General features: G+C 38.2%; 1 protein-coding gene across 3 annotated transcripts in view; it reads left to right on the forward strand.

The window, feature by feature from the left end:
- Positions 1-18,500, forward strand: part of LOC127948271 (signal transducer and activator of transcription 5B) — a 76,866-nt gene that overhangs the window by 6,688 nt on the left and 51,678 nt on the right. Inside the window, exon 1 of one of the 3 annotated variants that reach the window (XM_052544728.1) lies at positions 2,317-2,338. The exons of the other annotated variants lie outside the window; for them this stretch is intronic. The gene's annotated coding sequence lies outside the window, so the exon portion shown is untranslated. Of the gene's footprint in view, positions 1-2,316; positions 2,339-18,500 lie in introns of those variants that run through there. 3 annotated transcript variants of the gene reach the window in all.

The raw sequence follows: 18,500 nt of genomic DNA on the forward strand, positions 1-18,500 counted from the left end.
ATTTAACAATCTCTTTTATGCGCTTTCACTTTCTGTTTGCACTCTCTGTCTGTGCATCTCTGCTGGCGTCTTCCTCTTCCAGTGTTTGTGTCTGTTACTGGGGCTTACACATGATCTGTTTTTGGGGTTTCTCACGATCTGCTAACTGACCTTGACTGCCGTCTGCCCTTTCAGAGCTCAACTTGCTCTGTGCTCTGGTAGACAGAAAGATAAATGAGCATCAGGTGAGAAAGAGAGAAACTGCCAGTCGCCGGACACATCCCAGATATTCCGCCATGATTCCAGTTCGAAACAAGTGTATATGTTCCATTCAAAGTGCATTTAAAGTGTGAGAGACATGAATTTAAATTGTATTTATTTACAGAGGTATATGATGTCACTCTTGTCTGTGTGTGAACACACTGCTGGCAGCGGTGCAGTGCAAATCCGTGAATGAATGTTCGAAAGAGAAGGAAACTTAAATGGATTTTTCCTGCTCAGGGAATAGGGAGCAATGAACAGTGTGTTCATGCACTTAGCTCTCTTCTAATGAGCTGATTATCTGAATCAGGTGTGATAACTTATAGAGACATGCAAAATATGCAGAGCAGAGGGTTGCGAGGACTGGGATTGGGAACCGCTGGGTTAATGTAATTCTTTTAGGAGTCACTTCCAATGAAGTTGTGTTCATGGTAAATGAGGAAAGACTTTGATCTTTAGTTCTAATGCTCATGCCATTTGCTCTGGTGTTGTGTTTTTCTCATGTTTTTAGAGATGCAAATCTGCATCCATGCTGTCATCAATCAATTTTATGACCTCCTGTATCAGAAGAACACTAAAAATAAATGTTCTTTATTTCCATATATGGTATGATGAAATCATACCATATATGATTTCATATATGCATCCATGTAACCTTTCAATTCCACAAAATGGTCTATATAGTGGAAACATTTTCTTACTGAAATGTTCACTGAAAGGTTCTTTGGGGAACCAATGCTTCTTCTATGGCTTCGCTTATAAAACACCCTTTTGGAACCATTGTTTAGCGAAGAGTGTGAAGTTTGGAGAAAAAAGTTATAAAAAATAAAAATTCTAAATGTAATTTTGGGCTGATATGAGAAGAACCACAGATGATGACCAAAGCATGTTATTGTCATTACATGTTATTATGTAAACTCTTCTATGATTGTGTGGTCGGAGAGCAAGGCAATCACCTGTTGAATGTGTCTGAGGAAAAGAAGGTTTTGGCCTAATATCTGATAGGATGGAAGCAACAGATATTGTCTGTCATGCTGAACCGTTTCTAAAGCACATCCTTAAAGACGCAATACAAGTCATCATTATCAGTCACTATAGTTACAAGCGCTGCTCAAAGCTGCTGTGAGTTCAGGTGGCTTTTGCACTGGATGAACGTTGTCACAGTTGCTATAACTATTGGTGGAAGTATCTGCTTTGTGGTGTGTTCACACTGCAGAAACTGGGAATGGGTTCAATTATAGGAACACCTTTTGGGGGAATAAATTAGCTTCTACTCCAGAGTATGGTCTCGCTAGCACAATATTTATTAGTGATGTAAGAGTACATTGATTGACCGAATACAATACATTCCATAAGAAAACAGGCACCTGCCATTTTTAAAAAGTATAGTGTAACTACACAGTTTACATATACTGCACTTACTCCACAAACTAACTCCTCGAACCTGGGAACCAACAGTTGTTGGTGATGTTGAATGACGTGCTCAAATGACATTGCTGACGGCCGACTCAGTCACTTTAGAGTTCCTAATGGTGGTGTGAGTCTGTTTTTTTTAGGGAAAATTTTTGTCCTCGTGGGACCACCCTGGTGGCTAGCTTTTTGCGTTTCTACCCGATGTAAAAGCAATTTTAGAGATTGCGATTGACTTCTGTTACCTGATGAAATACAGACTGTATCCATTTCCATTTATGTATGCTTTTAGTTGTACAGGACAATTTGATAGTCACCTGGTTGTCAGTGCCCAATGGATTTGATGAATAACTTTTACTTCTCACTTGCGCACACTGGAAATTCATACCTATTATGTAATGTCCTTAAGGCACACAGCCACAGAAATATTGGAATTCAATATTTATTTTTCTGTGTGTATGCGTATGTATGATTATCTGAAATTGTTTTATATTTAATAAATATATTTATAAAGAAATGGTAACATGTATAACCTTTGTCTTGACGCCAACGACATGTTCATGAATGTGTTTTTTTCTTTTTCTTTTTAAATTAGTAACAGTTACTGAAAGCTTGATGGGGAAGGAACAGAGAAAAATACATGTGCTGAAATTTAGGAAGTAGATACACTACCGTTCAAAAGTTTGAGGTCAGATTGTTTTCACTGTTTTTTTTTTTGTTTTGTTTTTTTTACTAATTTCTTATGCTCACATTTATTTGAACAGTATACATTTAAAAGTATAATATTGGAGCGTATTATTAAAATTGAGTGTTTTCTATTTAAATTAATTTATTCCTTTAACAAAGCAGATTTTTCAACATGATCCTTCAGAAATTCCAATATGTTTATTTGGAATTGCATTGCACTGCTTGATATTTTTGTGTAAACCACAATTTTTCAGAATTCTTTGATAAATAGAATATTCAACAGAACAGCATTTATTTGAAATAGAAATCTTTCCTAACATTATAAATGTCTTTAATGCATTGTTGCTGAATAAATGTATTTAAAAAAAAATGTTATGGACTAATTTTGTACTCATTTCGAACACTCAGATTCAAGCTTTAATACTAATTAAATCAGTTTACACTTCTTGTTGCATCTTGCTTAATCTACCCTTGAATTCTACCTACAGACTTTTTTGACATTAATTTACCCTTAAAGAGTGAGTGCTGCAGAGGACGAGTGATATTACTGAGACAGAATTAAAGTTCAGATGATTAAAACAGAGCGGTAAAGAGCAGGAAACATTCTGAGAGCTTCCCGTAGCAACAAACTGATTGACTGAATGGAGACCGGCCCGAATCAGTGAAGTGAAACTAAGTCTGACAACACAGTAGGGATGTGGAGAGGATTTAGAGATCTAGTGAACTATGTGGATTTAAATACAGTACATACATATAGATGGGGCCTGAATATTTGTATAAAAATTAACTTGTATATCGATATAGAACTTATAGTATAGTGGTGGAATATTTCCTAATAATGAATACTAATTGTTTTGAGCTTGCATCTATATTTTACGCTTCATTTCAATGTCATGGTTGTGAAATAAGCATTTATAAGAAATGTTTGTGAGAAGGTGGTGGCTGGAGGAGGGGTGGCAGATGTCAAAGTTCAGGACAGAGTCCTGATTGGCTTATCTGACTAGTGGTCCGTTTACCTAAACTGCAGATGACCTTATGAAGCTACTTTGAATATCTTGCTTTCAGGCCAATATCTATCTCTCCGTCTGTCTCTCTGTCTGTCTGTCTGTCGGGGCAGCTTTTATTTGCTCTCGTTTCATTTCTGTATGCATCAGTGTGCATTTGGACAATGTTTTAGATCTGTTCCAGTTGACTTGAGTGAGTAAATCTCTCCTGACTGCTCAGTGTCCACCAGGCTGTGTCTGTTTGTTTCTGCCTCTCTCACTCTCTTTGTCTTCTCCCTGAGAATAAATCACTGATTGAGAGGCCGGCCATAAAGCTAGTGCGAGAGCAGAGAGAAGAGTGTTTCTGCCCTGCTTAAGCCTATTACAGGCTTAGCGAACCAAGCAGTGCCCCTTTAGCACACAGAAAAAGAGAATAAAAGACAGTGGGAGACAGATGTTTAGTTATTCATCTGAGAGTATTAAAAAGGTAAAAACACTCCATTAAGCTGACAGCTCAGAGCTCAGTATAATTATCACATATATAAACAACACTATAAAATACCTTATACTCCTATGTGATAGATCTGTGTGATATACAGATTCAAAATTGTTATTCGATAATCTTCCTCTCCATTGGGCTGGAGTAGGATTCATAAACACAAAATCATTTAAGCGTAAAATAATCTTTTAGACCAAGGCCGTAATCATGTCTTGGACACTGAGGGGAACCAACTATATATTTACATATATATATGTATGTATGCTATATTAATGCACTGCTGTAATTGACACACGCACGCACAGGCACACACACACACACACACACACACACACACACACACACACACACACACACAGTCAACATTGCCCCGCAACTTTTATTAATAAAATAGCTTGAATATTGAATCTCTACTTTATATTTCTGAGCAACAAGGAGGTAAAAGAGCTGTTTTTGAAGTAAACTCACAGCTTTATTGTTTGTAGAAAGAGACGCACAGATGCAGTTAATTCACAAATGAAACATTCATCACTCTCTCTCTCTCTCTCTCTCTCTCTCTCTCTCTCAAGATGGCCATATTTGAGGGAAAAGTCGAGTAGTTTCATCACTAGATATAGCTGTCAGTCTTTCAACATTTCTTTCATAAAACAGTTGACTAATTTTAAAGTATTTGCAATTAAGTTCTATCTTATCTTGCTCTCTTTCAACGTTAACCTGATGTTCCATGCTGGTATTTTTTGTGGCAATTTTTGTTTATATATATTTTATAAATGGAAATATATATTTTTATATACATTTTTAAATATTTTACTTTTATAAAATCCACTTTTATGTTCATCAGCAGGGTCAGACCCTGATATTGGCCTTCAAATCAAACCTTAAGGTGTTAATAATAATAATTATTCTTAATGGAATAATTACATTTAAGTAATGGGGTGCTGAAATAACCAAACCAGTTCAATAAAAGGGGGTGACCTTGGTACTGAAAGTTTACTGTATTCATCTATCGTGGTATTGGCATTAATGTTGAAGAAAAAGAGCCAAGGACAGTGATCTTTTGAGACAAGCGTTGATGTCTCATTCACTAACCTTGCAAACGTACATATTTGTGCAAAAATCCTTATTGTGAACTTTTCTCACCAAAACCTGTTTGCATTTTGCACTTTTTTGCATTTTGCTTTTTTTTTTGCCATAGCGTTTGCAATTTGTTTGCATTTAAAATAATCACAATTCTAAATAATCTAATCACTTAAATAATGAACATTTTAATAAAATGTAAATTAATAAAATGTCCCCCCCCAAAAAATGTTCTCAAATTAAACAATAATATTTACAACTGCCTAATTTGGGTTAAATTATAATCTGGATAAATTGTATTAGAATGTAACACATTTGTGTGTGTACAGCCTGTAGTGAATCCGGTACACATTCAATGCACAGTTACATTGGTGAATGACACTCACATTCTTGCTTTGTGTTTTTGGATCCTGTGACACAAACGTCTAGTAAAGGTCACAGCGTTTGCCGTTTGGGCCGAGGGATTGTGGAAGGCCTTCAGGAGATTAATTTACCACAATACAATCTTACAACAGCACTGAGGATGATAATGAAAGCGGTACATGATCCATAAGCTTTCGTGATTAGTGCTAGCTGGCCAGATGTGTTGCTGGTCCTCTAATCTGCCTCCAGACATCAGCAAGCTGTTGTGCAGATTCATTGTAATGGCCACATGACAAGATCTACCTCACTTTTAATGGTGTATTCACTCATTTTTGTATCCATTTGTCTCCTGTTAGATGTTAAAGTACAAAATGAAATGTTTTAGGCCTCAGTGGGTATTTGAATGTTAACTACAGAGGCTTATATGATGCAGTGTAAAACATGTATGATATAACCAGACAGTCTTGACAGAATACCTCATGGCAAATTTAACATCCCACTTGCAGAGAAAAAAGTTTTTAATGAGATCATGTGCTCAGGGACTGGGAAAAGGTTTTAAGGGGATATAAACTGTTTTGAACAGTTTTGAAATGCATTTATTATGGAGGTTAAATGCATGACTTTCTAAAGCTTCTATATGTATATAATCAGTAATCATATTTCTAGTGTCGCTTGTTGTGCTAGGCACTTGTCTTCGTTAATGGTAGTATAATATATTGTGCATTAACTTACATCAAATATTTTTTATTGTGTTTTTTAAATATTTTTTAAAACGTTGGTGGGTGGGGAGAATATGGTCTCTGAAGAGATTTCTGTCAGTTTTTAATTTAAATGCACCAATCTGTTGCACATTGAGAACAAAATTAAGAGCTCCAATCGTTTTTCAGTGACCAAAGTAAATGAATATATTCATTTATTAATTACTTTACAGAAGTAAAATGACAAAATGTATGTCTTTATATCTTTACTTACAACAGTTAAACCCTAAGACTAGAGAGACTTTTGAGTTTCTACTATGGCAATCGCTTCTAATTACAAATACAGTGACATTTTGTAAACAAAAACACTGGGAATTTGATGGACCTGTGAAAATAAAGTTGACATGTGCATGTGCAGCAATGAAGAACAGTCACACTGTCACCTTTTCTATGAAACATTGAGTATGTGACACTGAAAGCCTTTTGCGATTTCACATTGGCATACTGTGAATTGGATTTTAGTTTGTCAGAAACTTTGCCAAAGCAATGCCGCAAAAGACAACATCAGAGATCTATTATAATATTATGATAAGTATAAAACACTGCACCAGTTACTGTTGGCAGTGAAATGTTATATCTGTAAACTCCCAAAAATAAAAGAACAATAAAATAGAAATCACAAAAATTATGCTATAAAACATAGTAAAGATAATGCTGAAATCTTCGGTTTGCCATTTGCGGCTCCATTTGGGTTGGATGGTATAACTAAAACAGATAATGCTTTGAAATGCATCAAATTCTTTTGATTATATGTATGTACATAGTCTGCTTAAGGGCTCTTTTAGTCCTCTTAACCCAAGCTCATAAAATCCTCTCTTTTTTTTGGAGGTATACGGGTCAACACTAGGGTGCTGTCCTGTGCAGTGACAGCCAATCAGTTCTTTGTTGGTACTGGTAACTGTGCAGCTTGACCAATCAGCTCTCTCGCACTGACATCTTCATGCACAGACTGCGATTGGCTGAAAGATGGACTAAACTCTGAGTTGAGAAGTGGTCTCAATGCTCTGTCTTATTTAGATTAAAAGTGTGAATTAAAAATTAATGTTAAGGCATGAGAAAGATAACGAGTGCTTGCAGCAATAAACATCAAAGATTTATCACAGTAAAGTATCTCATGTCTCATGGCAAGATCAGAATTGAAGTTGTGAGGATATGGAGAATATGGATGCACAAAACATACGTGAGAATGTTGTGGTGGAATGACAGCAGGTGTGTGTGCGTGGAAGTGAGTGTTTGCATGTATGTACGTTTGTAGCTGTTCCTATAGCTCTTTCAAATAGGCTACAACCACACTGTGTGAGTTTGCATAATACATAGAGAGTATCACTCACCATTTAAAAATGTAATGCTCTCTAGGTCTTGGCACAGTCTGGGAGAGGTGGGGAACTGAGGAGACAGATCTCACATCTTTTTTTTTTTTGGCTTGTTGGTGTATAAGCCACTGCTGAAATTTTTTATATTTTTACATTTTAATTAAATATGTTAAATTACAAATCATAAGCATAACTATTTTGGGGAAAAATGTGAAAACGTAATTTTATTTTAGACTAATTTTGCTTTAGGGCAGAATCTTACATACAGTATTTCCTTTTCATCATAACTCTTACAAACAACTTGTGGACATGCTGAAAGTTTTTCAAGGCTAGGTTATTTGTTACATTTATTAAGTAAATCAGTAATCATATGCAATATTATGTTTATGATTGGGGGAGGGGGGTTATGGTGTGTGTGTGTATATATATTGGCACTCTAAATTGTATGCTGTGCACACATATACACAAAAAAGGGGTCTGGCTAGTTGTCATTGGCCCTTATTGTATGTTTGTATGCTTCAGTGGACCATACAGGTCATGCTATTGATTTATTTCTCCAATGTCATAGCAACTAGCCTTGCTGTTTACGCTATAACAGTGGAGAGGAGTTGAGCGAAATGAAGATGTGACACTGTGTACACTTCCTCAGCACTTTCTCTAACTGCAGCACACAAACACCTAATGCTGAACAGACTGTTAATTCTCATTAAGGCTAATGCTAGCCTTTCCTAAATGTTAGCATTTGGGAGCATTAGCTGAGATTACCTGGGCTACATGTATTGTAGGCTAAGCTAATGCTTTAGAAGCTAATCAGCGTAAAGTAAATCATGTGACTGATTTAAACGTTGATTCACCTGCCTTTGTTGCTACAATAATCTTACATCGGTTGCCTAATCAGATTAATCTCTTCTCTTTGGCATCATAAAGCAATGACCAGTTAATCTGCAATACATCACTAAAGCAGTTCCTTCAAATATATTTTTGAAAGAATTTGGAATTAAAGTGTTTATATTTACATCTTACATTTGTAATGCTTTATTAACAAATTTTGAGAGGGGCACGCACAGATAATTACCACGGCCAATTCATTATCAGTAATCGCATCCATCTATCCAATCAGCGCAAGAGAGAAACCCTGTAAAAAATAAAAGCAGTACTACCTTAATTTTCTAGTCTTTCAGCATTCGGTTCGCTCTGCTTGCTATCTTATCACAGACCCAATTTCCCATCCAACAAAGAGAACTATACTGGGGATTTTCAGATCTGTCGCAATTTGACGCCCCCATGATCACTCCTACCCCGCCAGACACTGCTGCTGAGCACCAGGCTTCATCGCACCCGCCGCTCTCCTCGACCAGTCACACGCTGTGGCCAGTAGACCGTGCAAAACCCAGAGCTCGCCTTGCTCGACACTACCATTGTCCCGCACAAGAGCGTTAGGTCGCAGCAGCAACAGGCCTTCAACAGGCCTGGTCCGTGCCCCAGATCTCACCACAGTAAAGCCTCACTCGCTTCCCTCTGAAGATCAGCCTTTCCCTGTGGCTGTTCCGGCCGCAGCACAGTTTCTTCTGGCAGTATCAATTAATTTATGGAAATATTCTACCATTCACTGGCACGGTCACTCAGAATTGATCTAAAACGTAACTGCCCTTGTGTTTTGCCACAGGACAGCAATCGTGAGTAAATTTTGCAGAGGGAAATATCTTTAGCAACAGTGTGAACGTAAATAGCACAACTGCAAAATTTACATTATTGGTATAAACATGTCTATTGGTACAATGTGTTACAAGACTAAACATGCTTCATCGTTTTCAAAAGCCTTCGTTTCAACAGTCCATACAACATGAAAAACACATTTTCAAATGTATCTACTCAGGAGAGCGTCTAAAAAGGCTGAAAGGCCAAAACGAAAGGAAAGGATGTATTTTCAACGGAAACTTATTAATGTGGACAAGGCTTGAGGAATTGCCAGATCTAGCAACAAATTGCTAAGTCGGCAACACCATAGACTACCCAGGCATTTTTAGTTTGACCCATTAAATGTCACGAACCCTTCCAGCCAAAGCAAACATGAAGCTGCTTCTACTCGCAAAACATCCGTATTTCCATTATGTTACTTATAATCCCCTTTTTTCAGTAGCCTCCTGCTCCTGTAGCAGACGTTAGCATGAGGCTGCCTCTGCTAGCAGTGCAGGCTACACAGGCTCTTCAGGACATCACACACCCCACCCCCCTTCCCACGGCCTACAGCAGCTGAAGCCAACATGAGGCTGCCTCCATTTGTAACACGTCCACATCTCTTCCGCTCCCTCATGCTACTGATAACCATTTTTTTTACTGTTCAGTGGCCTCCAGCTCCCATAGCAGATGCTAGCGTGAGCAGGCCTCCGCTGGTGGCACAGACCCATCCACACCCCTTACAACCCACTCCCCTACTCATGGCCTGCAGCCCCACAGTCTAACCCTAGTTTGAGGCTGCCTCCACTAATGGCGCAGGCCCGATGAGAGAGGCCTTCAAGACCTATTCATTCGTTCAGACCGCAGCACTTCTGTACTTGGCTACAGCCGCAGCAGTAGCCACTCCTGCAGGAGCCTTTTCTGTACTTCCCCACTGCCGCAGCAGTGTCTGCTCCCGCAGGAGCCTCTATCTGTATTTCTCTACTGCCTCAGCAGTGTCCGCTCCCGCAGGAGCGTCTATCTGTATTTCTCTACTGCCGCAGCAGTGTCCGCTCCCGCAGGAGCCTCTATCTGTATTTCTCTACTGCCGCAGCAGTGTCCGCTCCCGCAGGAGCCTCTGTCTGTATTTCCCCACTGCCGCAGCAGTGTCTGCTCCCGCAGGAGCCTCTATCTGTATTTCTCTACTGCCGCAGCAGTGTCCGCTCCCGCAGGAGCCTCTGTCTGTATTTCCCCACTGCCACAGCAGTGTCTGCTCCCGCAGGAGCCTCTGTCTGTATTTCTCTACTGCCGCAGCAGTGTCCGCTCCCGCAGGAGCCTCTGTCTGTATTTCCCCACTGCCGCAGCAGTGTCCGCTCCCGCAGGAGCCTCTGTCTGTATTTCTCTACTGCCGCAGCAGTGTCCGCTCCCGCAGGAGCCTCTGTCTGTATTTCCCCACTGCCGCAGCAGTGTCTGCTCCCGCAGGAGCCTCTGTCTGTATTTCTCTACTGCCGCAGCAGTGTCCGCTCCCGCAGGAGCCTCTGTCTGTATTTCTCTACTGCCGCAGCAGTGTCCGCTCCCGCAGGATCCTCTGTCTGTATTTCTCTACTGCCGCAGCAGTGTCCGCTCCCGCAGGAGCCTCTGTCTGTATTTCCCCACTGCCGCAGCAGTGTCTGCTCCCGCAGGAGCCTCTATCTGTATTTCTCTACTGCCGCAGCAGTGTCCGCTCCCGCAGGAGCCTCTGTCTGTATTTCCCCACTGCCACAGCAGTGTCTGCTCCCGCAGGAGCCTCTGTCTGTATTTCCCCACTGCCACAGCAGTGTCTGCTCCCGCAGAAGCCTCTATCTGTATTTCCCTTCCTAGATACTGCCACAACAAGCGTATACCAAAGGACATCCAGCACCACTCTAACATTAAGCCTTGCTTTTTGAGGGGTTGCAGATGTACGTGTCTGGCTGCTGTCCTGTTCTATTGCATTTTGGGGGAGTGCTTGGGTCTGGGATAAACGCTCGGACCCCTCTCCTCGGACAGGGGAAGTATCCCGGGCTCGGGAACAAGAACCTTTAAGACACTTTTCTCCAAAGCTATACCAATATTAAGGAGTAAAAAAAGCTAGTACCGATATATCGGCCGATATTCTTTAAATGTATATTATAGTACAGTACCAGTGAAAAGTTAGGACACTTTCCCATTCATGTGTCTAAACTTTTGACTGGTTTTATATATAGAATGCAGTATATGCATAAACAAAATATGTATACACACAAACAATTTTTGCAGTGATCACTCAAATGTGGTGATCAAACACTTGTAATGACGTGACAAAGATATGTAATGGAGGCATGTTATTTATCAATTTTACAGTACACTTTTTTTTATCCAAAATGAGTCTGACATCAGTGCACTGAACAGTAAAGTTGAAGTTTTCAGCTTTATTTCAATTAAATTCCATTCAACTTTATTCCATTGAAGTTGATTTCACTTCGAAACATTCATTCACAGATTTGCGCTACGCCACTGTCTAACACATCAACAAAACTTACTAGAGAAGTGTTGTACCTCAGTAAATAAATAAATTCATGTCTCGTGCATTTTAATGCTCTTTGAGTGTAACATGTTCATTCCCTTCCAACTGGAATCATGGCAGAATACCCTGTGAAGTCCAATTTGCAGGGCACTTATGGTTGAATAGAACAAACCTCTGAAGTGATGAAAGAAATATACAAAATGAGAACAACATACAAAACTCACTATTTAACAGACTCCTCAAGTTGAAGGGATCCCCAAATTATTTATATATTTTTACACATTTACAAAAACATATTTGTGTGTGTGTGGGTGTTTGTATATATATATATATATATATATATATATACACACACACACTCTGACTGAAAATCCTTACAGTTTACAGTACATGTGAGCATGACCCTGATATCAGACTGCAGTATTTTCGAGTGCTGTTCCATTGATGGACACATTTCCACAGGATTAATCCTAATCTGCTCTGGGTGTGTTGACACGGAGGTGGTTTGAGGCAATGCTGGTGCCGTTTGTTATTTATTTGGCACAGTGACTGGTATTACTAAAACATTAAAAAAGGATAAGTAGATATGAGACAACCTCTGTACTTTAACTAGTAACCGTTAAACCTGCTGGGACCCAGTAATCTGGAATGTGTGTGTGTGTGTGTGTCTGTGTGTGTGTGTGTGTGTGTGTGTGTGTGTGTGTGTGTGTGTGTGTGTGTGTGTGTGTGTGTGTGTGTGTGTGTGTGAGAAGATATGTGATCCGGTCACGAAGCAAGACAGTGTGGGTAACTGAGAATCAGCAGCTATTTGACCCCTGGCACATCACAAACTGCTAAAGGTTAAAGTTCATGGTTGAAAATGCCTGTTTGTTTATCTGAAGCGGTGTGAAGAGAATGCACAGACATATTGCTGCAGATGTTAGATCACTATTCTCTTGGTGTGTGTTTGTGTGTCTACTTGTTCATGCACTCAAAAAGTCAAGGAAATATGTACAAAATGCCGTATTTCTCTCAGATTATGCATTTGTGTTTCTGTGTAGGAAGGATGCATCTGTGTGAAGAAAAGACACACAGCACTTCTCAGGAAGGGTAGTAACATTTTATAAGAATAGATCTATGGTCCTTCTGTGCTTTGTTAGTCTTATTGTGGCTATAAATCAGTCTCGGGTGCTTCGGTTTGATTATAACTAGTGTTATCTCACTTCCTGACTTCACCAGTTGTGTGTGTGGAAAGAAGATACAGGGTGTGCTCCATTTAAAGGTGGTCATAGCTATATTCCATTTGTTATGTGAGACGTGATGTTAATTAAAGCATTAAAAGCCCCAGAGTATTCCATAATGTCAGTGGTAGACTTAAACCGTATATGTAATACTGCACGAGATGAGAACACATTTTTTTTTTTTTTAATCATTTCTTGAGTCAAAGAGTCTGAGTGCGCAATATATTTTTTTCTCTCAAACCACGAAACACTCGCTCTGACTGGATGGGCACTTTATTGTCACATAGCCAGACCTTTATGACGTTTATGACCTTACCCTGAAAACGTCATAAGGTATTTGCATGACCACATGCGTAGACTTATTTTTTTATTCTGCAGAACTTAAAAGTATATTTAGAAAAATGTTAAATGTTAAAGATAGTCTGAGAAATGTTTTTGTGTTTTTTATTTTTGTCAATAATATGGAAGTCAGTGGTCACCAAAACAGTTTGGTTACCAAATTATTCAAATGATCAGTGATACTTTACAGCAAGTTCCCATTAGTTAACATTAGTTAACATATTACCTGACATTAACAAATGTATTGCTCATTGTTAATTTAAAAAATTGTTTCTCAGGTCCAGTAAATAATATTAACAAATACAACTTTTGAATTATCAATGCATTATTGCATGAAACAAATGCTTTATAAGTATTTTTAGTTAGTTAGTATAATTGTTAGTTCATGTTTACTAATGTAAACAAATGGAACCTTACGGTGAGTGTTATTAAAATATTTTTTCGTGCCACAGAAGAAAGGAAGCCATCCAGGGTTGGAATAAAATGATTGAGAGTTCATGATGACAGACTTTTTCTTTTTGGGTGAACTATTCCTTTTTTTCTGTTTATTAGTAATAGATCAGATCTTTTTTTTTTTAGAAGAGCATTTTGAAGTAGTCATTTTAGAACAGCTTTACAACATTGAAGTGCCCTACTTGTAGTATATATCATTTATGCACTTTGAAACACACTAAAAGATGGAGATCAGTATTCACAGTGCTTTTGTAATTACAAGTGTGTTTTTTTAATGCTCACATGTTGTGAGTTTGAAAACAGATGCATGTGTGTGGGTTTATAATAATAGGGGTATGTTTGTTTATTTTATACTCTATGTATGCTTGATATTCTGTGTGAGATATTTATTTACTCTTTGCTGATTTCACACCAGATTAAATTCTCAAGGGACATTTAAATGATGTTCTTTCAGTGAAACCCATCTGGAGCTGTCAGAAAAACCTGAATTACTGGTTCTGGGTGTTTTTATCTTTGTATCTGTGGATACAAAACCCATTTTCCATTGCAAGTTGGTCCTGGATGGTCCCATTCACTCTTGAGAGACTTACTGCTTAAAGTATGATGTTACGTTTGTATGATTTCAATATTTTCCACAATAATAATGCATAAATGCATGTCAAAACAGGGGGCTCAGATTGATAATGAACATGAACATCATGCACAACTGATTTGAATATATACGAATGAATTTCCATGTTGGATACTAAAAATATACCTCATATCTCAGTTTAGTGTTTAAAGAGAACTATGAAAAGCCAAATGTAAACACTGTAGCTATGTGGAGTGTGGAGCGGACAACCTGTTTGACAAAACAATGGCAGATGTGATGACTTGTTCTTTTTTCCAGAAAGGTTTGGTGCTATGATGCATAAATTACATTGTTTTAATAGACCACAATGTGAATTGGGGGCGGGGGTGTGGGGGGGGCATGTTTTTGCGACTTATCAGGAGAACTCTCAACTCTGTATAATGACATTCGTATGACACAGGTATTACAAGGAGAGGGTGACTTATGAGGACATAACCCATGTTCCCATTTTTCAAAATGCTTATAAACCATACAGAATGAAGTTTCCTGTGAGGGTTAGGGTTGTATGGAAGCATATGGGTAGCATTATTCAATTTGGGATGTAATATGCAAAATGACAATGTAATATGTAAAATGGCAATGCATTTCTGTATTTACATTTACATTTTCCAATACATTTGTGCAAAGTTTGGTGCAAAATGAAAATGAAAATTAAATTTCATAAGTTTAATTTGCCATTTCATACACCAGTTTTAACATGTAAAATGAATATTAATTTTAACGCTTTATAAGTTGCAAAATTAAAATGAAAATGTATTACGGAAATGATTAGATATGTCTAACACCTTCAAGCAAAAACTGTGGCAAAATGATCATTTAAATGCTATTTTTCTTAAATGCATTAACACTCACAGTCAAGACACTTACGATTGCATTTTCATTTAATGACACGCAATGAATGTAGCAAAACTCAAAGTGCACATTGAAAATGCATTCCGAGCCGTTCACATCTCCGCCCCCTCCCGCCCTGTCAATCACTGCGTGAACAAGGCGGGGCTTACAGAAGGTCAAGAGACTCAAGTGAGAGAAAATGGACAAGACAGTTGGCCCGTGTACGTTTTGATCATTTCGGTTTATGGCTTCAATATTTCATTCGCACTTGTGGGCGGAGCTGAAACGCTGCTTTCATCTGATTGGTCAAATCGCTCCACTTTCAGCTTGGTCTTTTTATTGTTTCAGGCAGAATAAGAGTCAGTGCGAGTGAAGCAGTGTAATGTCTGAAACCACCACTCACTGTTAATTAGCATAATATTTGAATCAGATGTAGCTGGGCACATAATTTGTGCTGCTGAGACCTGCAAGAGACCCCGTTAAATTATTGTATGAATATTGTCCCACTGATAAATACAGTGCAAATAGTTCTGTCTCCTTGGATAACAGTGAAGTGGAAATAAATATAGTTAAATTTATGAAATAAAATTAAATAGGATTTTTTGGGAAGGTAAGTCTGGCCAAGCAACAGGAGTCGGACGAGTCTGAAGATCTGAGCTGAATTGGGTGAAACATTTAAGTTCTAGCCTGTATCAATTACTCTCATAATAAATAATAATAATAATGTTAACTGTATTTTTCGGTATAAGTTGCATCAGTCCAAAAATACGTCATGACGAGGAAAAAAACATAAGTCGCACTGGACTATAAGTCGCATTTATTCAGGACCAAGAGAAAACATTACCGTCTACAGCCGCGAGAGGGCGCTCTGTGGTAGGCTACAGGAGCACTTAGCAGCATGAGCACTGAGCAGCATAGAGCTAATTTTACTATTTTTATTTATAAATTTAACTATATTAATTTTTACAATTATTTATTAATGTCACACACACACACATAGCTAGTGCCTTATGACTAAAAAGATGAGAGTGGTAAATGTTGCAGACATGGAACTGGATTTTTATTTCCACTTCACTTTTATCCAAAAAGAGAGAACTATTTGCACTGTATTTATCAGTGGGACAATATTCATACAATACTACAACCTAGAAATAATTTGCAGGTCTCGACAGCACGAATTATGTGCCCAGCTACATCTGATTCAAATATTACGCTAATTAACAGTGAGTGGTGGTTTCAGACATTACAGTGCTTCACTCGCACTGACTTCTGCCTGAAAGAATAAAAAGACCAAGCTGAAAGTGGAGCGATTCGACCAATCAGATGAAAGCAGCATTTCAGCTCCGCCCACAAGTGCGAATGAAATATTGAAGCCATAAACCGAAATGATCAAAACGTACACGGGCCAACTGTCTTGTCCATTTTCTCTCACTTGAGTCTCTTGACCTTCTGTAAGCCCCGCCTTGTTCACGCAGTGATTGACAGGGCGGGAGGGGGCGGAGATGTGAACGGCTCGGAATGCATTTTCAATGTGCACTTTGAGTTTTGCTACATTCATTGCGGGTCATTGAATGAAAATGCAATCGTAAGTGTCTTGACTGTGAGTGTTAATGCATTTAAGAAAAATAGCATTTAAATGATCATTTTGCCACAGTTTTTGCTTGAACATGTTAGACATATCTAATAATTGCTGTAATACATTTTCATTTAAATTTTGCAACTTATAAAGCGTTAAAATTAATATTCATTTTACATAATAAAACTGGTGTAGGAAATGGCAAATGAAAATTATGTAATTTCATTTTCATTTTCATTTTGCACCAAACGTTGCACACATGTATTGGAAAATGTAAATGTAAATACAGAAATGCATTGCCATTTTACATATTACATTGTCATTTTGCATATTACATCCCAAATTGAATAATGCTACCCATATGCTTCCATAGGGTTGGTGTAGGACCATAGAATATACAGTTTCTACAGTATAAAAAAAACATTACGCCTATGAGATGTCCCCACTTTACACAAAAACAAACGTGTGTGTGTGTGTGTACTAGTATACACTAAGTTATGGGGACCAAATGTCCCAACAAGTATAGTAATAGCAGTAAATTTTGACCTTGTGGGTGGGTTAATTTTTTTAAGTCCCCATGAGGAAACAAGTTTATAAATCTTACAGAATTAAGTGATCTGAATATGTAAAAGTTTTCTGTGAGGGGTAGGTTTAATTGTAGGGTTAGGAGATAGAAAATACAGTTTGTACAGTATAAAAACCATTATTTCTATAAAATGTCCCCACAATAAATGGAAACTAGTGTGTGTGATTTTCTCACCTGCATATGTTCCTCTGTACTTTTGCTCTGGGAATTCAGTTGTTCTATGGGTCGATATTAGGATCTGTCTTTGTAAGTTTGTTGCAAAAAGTCACTTTTAAATGGCTTTTACTTGTTTGAAATAATATCAGGTGCTAAAAACTAAAGTGGTTTATCAGAAATGTGCATTTAATGTGAGTCAGCAGAGGTATATATTCAGTGAGGTGCGGAGAGTGTAAAATACTGTACATTTACTGGTAATAGATTGAGGGTCTGGTGACCTCTGCTTAAGATTGCTCTTGAGTTGCTGTCTGTTCAGGGCTCCCAGGCAGGAGACCAAACAACATTGTTCATTAGTCTTAATTAGGTCTTTCTCTGTTAGCCCTGCCTCCTCTCTGGCACTTTAACCTCACGGGTCCTTGTTACCTCGCAGTTGTGTGTGTTTGAGAGAGAGCAAAGACGTAAAGGATATTTGTGAAGGTCCTTGTTGGCCTATTTGTGTAAGCATGTAAAGTTTGACAGGATTTGTATATGTGGGATTGTGTCCCAAGGGCCCTTGTTACACTCACATCCTATGGGCCCTGTTCAGTGCACTAGAAAGTCACCTAAAGGTCAGTGTATTCTCTTCTGTGTGTGTATATGTTTCTAGGTTTTGCCTCCAGTCCACTGTTCATACATAAACGGATCCGCTGGTCACAGTTGGAGAAATATTTGCAAATATATTTACATTATTTTGGGCTGCCTTATCATTTTGTGGTTTTAATGCAGAAAGTTAAAGGTCGTTAAAATCCGTCAAAGTCTGTCAGTGCTGGTGTGGTGAATCACTGCTGACTTGTGCAGTTTCATTATGTCTCAGAAGTTTAATGAGCCAATTTCTGTAAAACAGTGTCACATCTGTCAGAGATTGACGCATCATTTTTATCATTAAAAGTGTTGACTTTGAACTTGAATGACTCTGAGAGGATGCATAGAGGGGTATACAGGCCTGGTCATAAGTCAGAATGCAGTCTCTTATGTTCAGCAGGCTGCATTTATTTTAAAAAGAAAAAAAATACAATTAAAACAGTAATAATATAAATGTGTATATATATAAATATAAACTTTATTTAAAACTGGAGATTTTTAATGAAGAAATGGAAGTAGAGACAGACCTTTTCTTCCTTATTGTGTTGTAAATATAAGTGTAACGGTTCATTGAAAA

Source organism: Carassius gibelio, chromosome A3, assembly GCF_023724105.1.
Source record: "Carassius gibelio isolate Cgi1373 ecotype wild population from Czech Republic chromosome A3, carGib1.2-hapl.c, whole genome shotgun sequence".
NCBI lineage: Eukaryota > Metazoa > Chordata > Actinopteri > Cypriniformes > Cyprinidae > Carassius > Carassius gibelio.